Here is an 11455-nt window from a genome sequence, read left to right on the forward strand (position 1 = left end):
GTCATCGGACGAAGGCGTTTTCTGTGGGTGGGGTGGGGGTGGGGGTTGTTAAGAGCCGCAAAGCTCGGTCTGAACATTAACACGCAATCGCTAGCGGTACGGTTTTGGAAACATAAGGACCTTATCTTTAATATCAGCTAGATATAAAAAATAAAAAAATGTACTAAAAGGTTAAATTGATACACACCTTTAGAGTTAGTGTTCCCACATGGCCATATTACAGCGCTTTATGGACACCAGACGGAAGACAGAGTGGACTGACTACCTGTACTAATTAGCTATCTGCGTCTCCGAACACCTGTGTATGAACGGAAGATAGACGCAACAAACGAGTTGTCACTGAAAAATACTGTCGGCTGCAACTGTCTTAAAACCGTGTACAGGAAATATGTATTTTGCATTTGTGAAATTATTTTGATGTGATATGAAAGCAGAGGGATTTCTGTTTCTAGAACCGTAACGCAATTGATAATCAATTCACTTTTAGGTGGAGTAGTTGGCTGTTTTGGCTTCCAGAGCCAATTCGCCCTTTAAAACAGAACATGTAAGGTCCTTGGACTAATGAGTAATGTTAAGTTTCTTTAGTCCAATATTATGCTAGCCATGATAATTAACATTTTATATTCTGAATCAGGGGAGGGTGGATAACAATTGACACTGTGAATTTATATATTTCAATGTATTTTTCAGATTTCAATCTTCAAAAAAAAAGTGTGGATTATTCTCCATCCTCCCCTTGATTGAGAATATACAATTTTCATTGTCATGGAATGCTTGGTTCAATAGCTATTGATGAGAAAGACCCGAATATACAATATAAAATGAACTGAACCATATACCAGCTCTCTAAAAAACATTGGGTAAACAATACTTTTCTGTGGATATTTTGTATAAAATTTTGAGCAGTTGAAGGACAACCCACACAGAGAACCGGAAGAGTAAGTTTACATTTAATTTTATTCAACATTCTGGCTTGTAAGGACATTTTAGTAGCACTAAAAACTAAAAGAGAATTCCTACTTTATTTAACAACTTTATAAAGATAAAGAATATTATAAGGTGGAGCACATTAAGAAATGGTTGGTGCTTAAGTAAACTAATGTCATGAACATTAACAGCCTACTGGTAAAAAAAAATACAATTAAATGTTTAAAAAATATCTTTTTTTTTTTTTTTTTTTTTAAATTTTATCCCCTTTTTCTCCCCAATTTTCGTGGTATCCAATCGCTAGTAATTACTATCTTGTCTCATCGCTACAACTCCCGTACGGGCTCGGGAGAGACGAAGGTCGAAAGTCATGCGTCCTCCGAAGCACAACCCAACCAAGCCGCACTGCTTCTTTAACACAGCGCGCCTCCAACCCGGAAGCCAGCCGCACCAATGTGTCGGAGGAAACACCGTGCACCTGGCCCCCTTGGCTAGCACGCACTGCGCCCAGCCCGCCACAGGAGTCGCTGGAGCGCGATGAGACAAGGAAATCCCTACCGGCCAAACCCTCCCTTACCCGGACGACGCTAGCCCAATTGTGCGTCGCCCCACGGACCTCCCGGTCGCGGCCGGCTGCGACAGAGCCTGGGGGCGAACCCAGAGACTCTGGTGGCGCAGTTAGCACTGCGATGCAGTGCTCTAGACCACTGCGCCACCCGGGAGGCCCATAAATTATTATTTTGATTGTATATTATTGTTTATTTACCAGTGCTATTGTTCAAGGATACAATTTTGAAATGTAATGTTTAAGAAGTCACATTATTTTTGTTGTGTTGCACAAACAAATTGCACTGTAAAGGAAAAACAATCGATTGTGTATCCATAAAACCAGAGTCCAGTCTACTCACTAGTCAGTAGAAAACAAATCAGATGAGTTAGAAAGTGTTGCTAGACTTTTACTGTGGCCAAACAGCTTAAAAATGGGTTGCCTGGACACAATACTGTACAAATATAGCACTGTACAGAATTTTTTTATTTTATTTGTGCCGATGTCAAAGTAGGTGGGGAGTACTTAGTAGGGTTTGTACAATCTATATATGGTGTCATTTCATGGGGCTCTGATTAATAGAGTGTTGCTGGCCTTTGACTACGCCCATTACAATGGCCACAATGCAAATCACTGTATAGGCATTGCATACTGGCTTAGAGAGAAAAATATATAATTTGTGCCAATATAAAAGTGGGGTGGGGAGTAATCAGTAGGGTCTGTAGAATCTATATATGGTGTCATTTCATGGGGCATCTATATATGGTTAAATTATATAATATTTCACTGTCTGCTTTTGTATTTAATCTAGATCATGCATTCTATTGTACTAGGTGCTAATTCATAGATTTTCAGATGTGTTTTCTTGCTTGATCAAATGACATATGCATTTATCCTTGAAATAGAAAGCATGTGTGTGCGCCAACGATGATGGCATGACGGTGAAACGTTTGTGTTTTGTTTTCATTTATGCACTCTTGCACTGTGATTTTTTGGGAACCATGATATTTTAATAAACATCTTTATTTTGCATTCAAGCCTCATTTTTTAATTTATTCCTTTTTTCTACAGTGTGCAGTCTCTATCTCTTCCAGAATCTATATAGGGTGTCATTTCATGTACACACAATCTATTGTTTTTCCTTCAGTGCTATATTTGTACCGTATAGTGTTCAGGCACCCTGTTTTAAGCTGTTTGACCACAGTAAAAGTCCAGCAACAATCTGTATTATTCAGAACCCCATGAAATTACAACGTATATAGATTCTACAGACCCTACTGAGTACTCCCCACACTTTTACATCAGCACCCAGAATAGTTTTTGCTCTATAAACCAATAGGTATTCCATATACAGTGATTCGCATTGGGGGCATTTAATTGACCTTTGAACATGTTTAAAAACACAAATGTAATGCGAATGTCGCTTAAATATGAACAAATATATATCATTGCTAATGTGTAGACAATTATGTTTCATATCATGAATACAGGTTATTGGCACCTTTCTACTATAACCTGGGGACTTGTATTGTGACTTTTTTTTATGTTGTTGATGTAGCTATAGCTAATTAACTTGCGAGTGGGCTAACTGGCTAATAATAACTATTTAGCTAGTTAGTAAAACAATTAAAATATAGCTGCCTACGTTAACGTTAAAACACTGATAGCATTTAGGTATAAGTTTCAGATGAGATGCCATCCAACGTTCCTACTAGTCGCTAGCCATGACAGCTTGCTAATGCTAGCTAACGTTAGTTAGCTGCAGAGTAAATAGTGAACAGTTAGCCAGCTGTGGCCCCAGTTAAACCACAAGCTATCATTAATAAACATACATTCACTTTCAATTGTTGTAATGTCTTATGATTGTAAAGCTAGCTACCAAGATACACAACATGCAACAGCTCACCTGTCAGTTTCTCTAGGAGTTATTGTTTCCTTGGTTTCCTAACCGCGCCAACAGTCAAAACTGTGCAAACCCACCTCTGTTCCGCCAGCAAGAATAACAGCTATAAGCTATAAGCAAGACATAGCAAGAATAAACCCGTGACCTCGGAGATTTTCTTTCGAAATAAAAGTCCCACAAAGAGGATGGTAAAAAATAATACAAATGGTCGATATTCGTAACATTTTATGAAGAAATGTTAGCAGACTTAGAATGTTGTTTAACAATATGAAAAAATGAATACATTTAATCGCTTTATAGCACAAATGATATTATAACATTGACATTATTGTTAACAGCATTAAAAGTAATGATTACTATACTGAAAAACATAAACAGAACATGTACAGTGTTGGTCCCATGTTTCATGAGCTGAAATAAAAGATCCCAGAAATGTTCCATATGCACAAAAAGCTTATTTCTCTCAACTTTTGTGCACAAATTAGTTTACATCCCTGATAGTGAGCATTTCTCCTTTGCCAAGATAATCCATCCACCTGACAGAGGTGACATATCAAGAAGCTGTTTAAACAGCATAATCATTACACAGGTGCACCTTGTGCTGGAGGCAATAAAAGGCCACTCTAAAATGTGCAGTTTTGTCACACAACACAATGCCACAAATTTCTCAAGTTTTGAGTGTGCGCAATTGACATTCGGACTGCAGGAATGTCCAACAGAACTGTTGCCAGGTAATTGCATTTTCATTGTCATGTGAAATCCATATATTAGGCCATAATTTATTTAAATTGACTGATTTTCTTCTATGAACTTTAACTCAGTCAAATATTTAAAATTTTGCCTGTTGTGTTGATATTTGTGGTAATGACAGTAATACAAATAACAAAACATGATTTATGCTACTATTAATAATAATAGTAATAACAATATGAATAATAATATTGTAATGCTACATGTTAGAAGACACTTTTAAATCCCATTGTTAATTAGCCCACTCGTATTGCACGATGTTCAGTACATTTTTCATATTGGACATACTGTCCATTCTACTCAGGAGCACCTCTAGTTTCCAAAGAAGTGTATATACTCTATACTTCATATGAATTTAAGATTACCTATTAATTTTGAATGACTTGCATGAAATAAATCTTATGAATTATAAATGTTATATTGTTATATCAATTATTAAAAAATGCTATATTTTTATTTAAATGACTAATGAGATCAAGAAAGTCATGAATTTGAGGAAAATCACATTTTAAAAAATGCCTGTTGTGTAATGAATTACTCATGAAATTAATTAGGTGATCTTGTCAACTGTACTGGAGGGTTTGAAGGAATCTTTATGGACGTATTTTGAGGTTTTGGGTCTCTATAGTCAGCACGTGATGATACTAGAAAATATTTTTTTATGTACTTTTCCAAGACTAGATGTGAAAGAATAATCATCTGTTGAATGTTATGGTGTATGATTCTCTGAAATGTCATTTTGTCTTTCAGGAACTGAAAGCCTCGTACCTTTGAAATGTGATGTTCCTCTCCTTGTTGAAATTCATAACCATTATTCTACTTAAGACAAGAGCCACAGGGCTTGAATTTTTATTTTTTTTTTACCTTTATTTAACTAGGCAAGTCAGTTAAGAACAAATTCTTATTTTCAATGACGGCCTAGGAACAGTGGGTTAACTGCCTTGTTCAGGGGCAGAATAAACATGAGCCTAGTTGCAAGGCTCAATAATAGGTTTTAGTCCCTTGCTGGAGGCCACTGGACACAGATATTTAGCCATTTAAGCACTAGATTACCCTTGAATTAGTGTAAAATATCATTCAGTTGGTATGTGCAGTGGGGCAAAAAAGTATTTAGTCAGCCACCAATTGTGCAAGTTCTCCCACTTAAAAAGATGAGAGAGGCCTGTAATTTTCATCATAGGTACACTTCAACTATGACAGACAAAATGAGAAAGAAAAATCCAGAAAATCACATTGTAGGATTTTTTATGAATTTATTTGCAAATAATGGTGGAAAATAAGTATTTGGTCACCTACAAACAAGCAAGATTTCTGGCTCTCACAGACCTGTAACTTCTTCTTTAAGAGGCTCCTCTGTCCTCCACTCGTTACCTGTATTAATGGCACCTGTTTGAACTTGTTATCAGTATAAAAGACACCTGTCCACAACCTCAAACAGTCACACTCCAAACTCCACTATGGCCAAGACCAAAGAGCTGTCAAAGGACACCAGAAACAAAATTGTAGCCCTGCACCAGGCTGGGAAGACTGAATCTGCAATAGGTAAGCAGCTTGGTTTGAAGAAATCAACTGTGGGAGCAATTATTAGGAAATGGAAGACATACAAGACCACTGATAATCTCCCTCGATCTGGGGCTCCACGCAAGATCTCACCCCGTGGGGTCAAAATTATCACAAGAACGGTGAGCAAAAATCCCAGAACCACACGGGGGGACCTAGTGAATGACCTGCAGAGAGCTGGGACCAAAGTAACAAAGCCTACCATCAGTAACACACTACGCCGCCAGGGACTCAAATCCTGCAGTGCCAGACGTGTCCCCCTTCTTAAGCCAGTACATGTCCAGGCCCGTCTGAAGTTTGCTAGAGAGCATTTGGATGATCCAGAAGAAGATTGGGAGAATGTCATATGGTCAGATGAAACCAAAATAGAACTTTTTGTTAACTCAACTCGTCGTGTTTGGAGGGCAAAGAATGCTGAGTTGCATCCAAAGAACACCATACCTACTGTGAAGCATGGGGGTGGAAACATCATGCTTTGGGGCTGTTTTTCTGCAAAAGGACCAGGACGACTGATCCGTGTAAAGGAAAGAATGAATGGGGCCATGTATCGTGACATTTTGAGTGAAAACCTCCTTCCATCAGCAAGGGCATTGAAGAGGAAACGTGGCTGGGTCTTTCAGCATGACAATGATCCCAAACACACCGCCCAGGCAACGAAGGAGTGGCTTCGTAAGAAGCATTTCAAGGTCCTGGAGTGGCCTAGCCAGTCTCCAGATCTCAACCCCATGGAAAATCTTTGGAGGGAGTTTAAAGTCCGTGTTGCCCAGTAACAGCCCCAAAACATCACTGCTCTAGAGGAGATCTGCTTGGAGGAATGGGCCAAAATACCAGCAAGAGTGTGAAAACCTTGTGAAGACTTACAGAAAACGTTTGACCTCTGTCATTGCCAACAAAGGGTATATAACAAAGTATTGAGATAAACTTTTGTTATTGACCAAATTTTATTTTCCTCCATAATTTGCAAATAAATTCATTAAAAATCCTACAATGTGATTTTCTGGATTTTTTTTCTCATTTTGTCTGTCATAGTTGAAGTGTACCTATGATGAAAATTATAGGCCTCTCATCTTTTTAAGTGGGAGAACTTGCACAATTGGTGGCTAACTAAATACTTTTTTGCCTCACTGTAGTTCAATTAAACAAACAAGTGTATGGCACTTTGTCAAATGTCACAGAACGCCCAACCTCGGAAGGAGCAGGCCTTTTCCTGTTCATAATATAACACAATCTAAAACACAGGGGAGATGGTATTAATCTGACCTGTGTTCAAGACAGGGGAAATGTGGTAAAGTAAATAACTATTAACAAAATCTGTGCACATTCTTAAAAGGATGATAACCCAAAATCTTTGTATTTGCTTAGTAACCATTTTTTTTCCTGGTAAAATTTGAAATCTAGGGTGATAATTCTACATGTAAAATGATTTGTTCTGTATGCCTACTATATTTTGGAGCAGACTTGTCATGGAAAATTCCAACACAGTAACAAACATGACCAAACCAAAGGAAACATCAATGAGGTCATCAATAACTAGTTCCATTAACTTTCACTCAATGTAGCTATTAATATCATGACTATGCCAATTAAACATTATTACATGCATGCAGAAATAATTTGTTTTTCAGTGCTGGTACAGAAGCGCATTCCAACCTGTATCATATTTCGGGAATGGGGGCTAGACCAAAGCATGGACCAGTGAAGCTCTTTTAAGATTGAATTCAAACGGTTATAAGCTGCCTTCGCTACTCATTTAATTAGAATTTGCATATTAGAAGTACTTTAGGAAATTAGGGAAGTGCAGTATCCTGTCAATTACCCCAGACAGGAAGCACAGCAACGCCCTATGATTTGAGTAGCTACCATCATGCAAATGTACACTATACAGTGAATTTGGAAAGAGTTCAGACCCCTTGACTAGTTCCACATTTTGTTACGTTACAGCATATTCTAAAATGAATTGTTTTTTCCCCCTCATCAATCTACCATGCCAAGTGTGCAAAGCTGTCATCAAGGCAAAGGGTGGCTACCTTGAAGAATCTCAAATATAAAATATATTTTGAATTGTTTAACACTTTTTTGGTTACTACATGATTATTCTACAATATAGAAAATAGTAAAATAAAGAAAAACCCTTGAATTAGTAGGTGTGTCCAAACTTTTGACTGGTATTGTATGTAAATAATCTATTTCTGTATGCATCTATATGCATAATCTATATGCAAAATAATTTTTTTTTAAACTGTTTTCAGTTTGTCATCGTGGGTTATTGTGTGTAGATTGACGAGGAAATAATGTTTTTAATTCATTTTAGAATAAGGCTGTAAATTAACAAAACGTGGAAAAAGTCAAGGTGTCTGAATTCTTTCCGAATGCTCTGTATATACAAAAGTATGTGGACATACTTTTTCCCTTCAAGTTAGTGGATTCAGCTATTTCAGCCACACCCATTGCTGACAGGTGTATAAAATCGAGCACACAGCCATGCAATCTCTATAGACAAATATTGGCAGTAGAATGGCCTTATTGAAGAGCTCAGTTACTTTCAATGTGTCACCGTCATATGGTGCCACCATTCCAATAAGTCAGTTTGTCATATTTCTGCACTGTTAGAGCTACCCTGGTCAACTGTAACTGCTGTTATTGTGAAGTGGAAATGTCTAGCAGCAACAACGGCTCAGCCGCGAAGTGTTCAGCACGTTACAGTCGTCTGTCCTCGGTTGCAACACTCACGACCAAATTCCAAACTGCCTCTGGAAGCAACGTCAGCACAAGAACTGTTCGTTGGGAGCTTCATGAAATTGTTTTCCATGGCAGAGCAGCTGCACACAAGCCGCTATTGGACTCTGGAGCAGTGGAAACAAGTTCTCTGGAATGATGAATCACGCTTCAAATCAACCTTCTTCACCACACTGTTTGTGTGGGTGGACCATTTCAGTTTGTCAGTGATGTGTACGCCGACGAACTTGAAGCTTTACACCTTCTAACTGTGGCCACGTTGATGTGGATAGGGGGGTACTCCCTCTGTTTCCTGAAGTCCACAATCATCTCCTTAGTTTTGTTGACGTTGAGTGAGAGCTTATTTTTCTGGCACCACTCTCCCAGAGCCCTCACCTCCTCCCTGTAGACTGTTTCGTCCTGGTTGGTAATCAAGCCTACTACTGTTGTGTCGTCTGCAAACTTGATGATTGAGTTGGAGGCGTGCGTGGCCACGCAGTCATGGGTTAACAGGGAGTACAGGAGGGGGCTGAGCATGCACCCTTGTGGGGCCCCTGTGTTGAGGATCAGCAAAGTGGAGGTGTTGTTTCCTACCTTTACCACCTGGGGGGCGGCCCGTCCGGAAGTCCAGGACCCAGTTGCACAGGGCGGGGTTCAGACTCAGGGCCTCAAGCTTAATGATGAGCTTAGAGGGTACTATGGTGTTGAATGCTGAGCTATCGTCAATGAACAGCATTCTTACATAGATATTCCTCTTGTGTAGATGGGATAGGGCAGTGTGCAGTGCGATGGCGATTGCATCGTCTGTGGATCTATTGGGGCGGTAAGCAAATTGAAGTAGGTCTAGGGTGTCAGGTAAGGTAGAGGTGATATGATCCTTGACTAGTCTCTCAAAGCACTTCAACATGACAGAAGTGAGTGCTACGGGGCGATAGTCATTTAGCTCAGTTACCTTTACTTATTGGGTACAGAAACAATGGTGGACATGTGGGGACAGCAGACTGGGATAGGGAGAGATTGAATATGTCCGTAAACACACCAGCCAGCTGGTCTGCGCATGCTCTGAGGACGAGGCTAGGGATGCCATCTGGCCTGGCAGCCTTGCGAGGGTTAACACACTTAAATGTCTTACTCATGTTGGCTACGGAGAAGGAGAGCCCACAGTCCTTGGTAGCGGGCCTCATCGGTGGCACTGTGTTATCCTCAAAGCGGGCAAAGAAGGTTTTAGTTTGTCTGGAAGCAAGCCGTCAGTGTCCGTGAGGCTGGTTTTCCTTTTGTAGTCCGTGATTGTCTGTCGACCCTGCCACATACGTCTTGTTGAATTGCGACTCCACTTTGTCTCTATACTGATGTTTTGCCTGTTTGATCGCCTTATGGAGGGAATAACTACACTGTTTGTATTCTGACATATTCCGTCACCTCGCCTCGGTTAAATGTGATGGTTTGCGCTTTCAGTTTTGCACGAATGCTGCCATCTATCTACGGTTTCTGGTTATCGTAGGTTATAATAGTCACAGTGGGTACAACATCTCCTATTCCTGATAAACTCAGTCACCGTATCAGTATATTCATCAATGTTATTCTCAGAGGCTACATGGAATATATCCTAGCATGATCAAAACAATCTTGAAGCGTGGAATCCAATTGGTCAAACCAGTGTTGAATAGTCCATAGCACGGGCACTTCCTGTTTGAGTTTCTGCCTATAGGAAGGGAGGAGAAAAATGGAGTCGTGATCAGATTTGCCAAAGGGAGGCCGGAGGAGGGCCTTGTAGGCATCCCGGAAGTTGGAGAAGCAGTGGTCAAGTGTTTTAGCAGAGCGAGTACTGCAGTCAATATGGAGAAGGTGTAAAGTTTTAAGTTCCTCAGCATTCACATCACGGACAAACTGAAATGGTCCACCCACACAGTGTGGTGAAGAAGGCGCAACAGCGCCTCTTCAACCTCAGGAAACTGAAGAAATTTGGCTTGGCACCTAAAACCCTCACAAACTTTTACAGATGCACAATTGAGAATATCCTAATGGGCTGCTAGTTGCTTGTCGCAGTTGCTGGTACAGCACCGCCCACAACTGCAAGGCTCTCCAGAGGATGATGCGGTCTGCACAACGCATCACCGGAAGCAAACTACCTGCCCTCCAGGACACCTACAACACCCGATGTCACAGGAAGGCCAAAAGGATCATCAAGGACAACAACCACTCGAGCCACTGACTGTTCACCCCGCTACCATCCAAAAGGCGAGGTCAGTACAAGTGTATCAAAGCTGGGACCGAGAGACTGAAAAACAGTTCTATCTCAAGGCCATCAGACTGTTAAACAGTCATCACTAACACAGAGGCTGTTGCCTACATACAGACTTGAAATCATTGGCTACTTTAATAAATGGATCACTAGTCACTTTAATAATGCCACTTTAATAAGGTTTACATATCTTGCATTACTCATCTCATATGTATATACTGTATTTTATACCATCTATTGCATCTTGCCTATGCCGCCCTATGCCGCTCTGCCATATACATATATTTATATGTATATATTCTTATTCCATTCCTTTACTTATTTTTGTGTGTATTAGGTAGCTGTTGGGGAATTGTTAGATGTTGCTGCACTGTCGGAACTAGAAGCACAAGCATTTCACTACACTCGCAATAACATCTGCTAACCATGTGTATGTGACAAATAAAATGTTATTTTCTTGATATGTTGATAGAACTTCGGTAGCGTTTTCCTCAAATTTGCATAAAATCCCAACCTACAATAAATGCAGCCTCAGGATATGTGGTTTCCAGTTTGCATAAAGTCCAGTGAAGTTCTTTGAGGGCTGTCGTGGTATCGGCTTGATGGGGAATATACACAGCTGTGACTATAACCAAAGATAATTCTCTTGGGAGGTAATACGGTCGGCATGTGATTGTGAGGTATTCTAGGTTGGGTGAACAAAAGGACTTGAGTTCCTGTATGTTATCACAATCACACCATGAATAGTAATCAGATTGTCAACTTTATTATCCAGAGACTGAACTTTAGCGAGTAATATACTTGGAAGCGG

At 39.9% G+C, this 11455-nt stretch overlaps 1 protein-coding gene across 1 annotated transcript in view; it reads right to left on the reverse strand.

The window, feature by feature from the left end:
- Nucleotides 1–3484, reverse strand: part of cep78 (centrosomal protein 78) — a 28269-nt gene extending 24785 nt beyond the window's left edge. Inside the window, exon 1 of the mRNA XM_055918988.1 lies at nt 3381–3484. The gene's annotated coding sequence lies outside the window, so the exon portion shown is untranslated. The remainder of the gene's footprint in view (nt 1–3380) is intronic.
- Between the last annotated feature and the right edge of the window lie 7971 nt (nt 3485–11455).

Source organism: Salvelinus fontinalis, chromosome 4 (genome assembly GCF_029448725.1).
Source record: "Salvelinus fontinalis isolate EN_2023a chromosome 4, ASM2944872v1, whole genome shotgun sequence".
Classification (NCBI taxonomy): Eukaryota; Metazoa; Chordata; class Actinopteri; order Salmoniformes; family Salmonidae; genus Salvelinus; species Salvelinus fontinalis.